Source organism: Triticum dicoccoides, chromosome 6B, assembly GCF_002162155.2.
Source record: "Triticum dicoccoides isolate Atlit2015 ecotype Zavitan chromosome 6B, WEW_v2.0, whole genome shotgun sequence".
Lineage (NCBI taxonomy): Eukaryota > Viridiplantae > Streptophyta > Magnoliopsida > Poales > Poaceae > Triticum > Triticum dicoccoides.
Window position 1 is genome coordinate 513482451 of NC_041391.1, and position 249 is coordinate 513482699.

Sequence of the window (249 nt, forward strand, 5' to 3'; positions counted from 1 at the left end):
TGGATCTGGATCGAGCCCGATCCCCTCGCTCCACACGCGTCGCCGCACAACCGTGCTCGCGCAGGGCAGCACCCCACCCCGCCTAGTGCGCCTCCTACCTCCCGCTGGCGACCTCGCCAACCTCCTGCGCCACATCGCGCACCGGATGCCCTTCCCGAAGACCAGCTGCCTCCGTCGCACGCCATCGCCCGACGCTGCTGTCTCGTCGTCGACCACCGCCGGCCCGAGCTCCGGCGCCGCCCGGAGCCC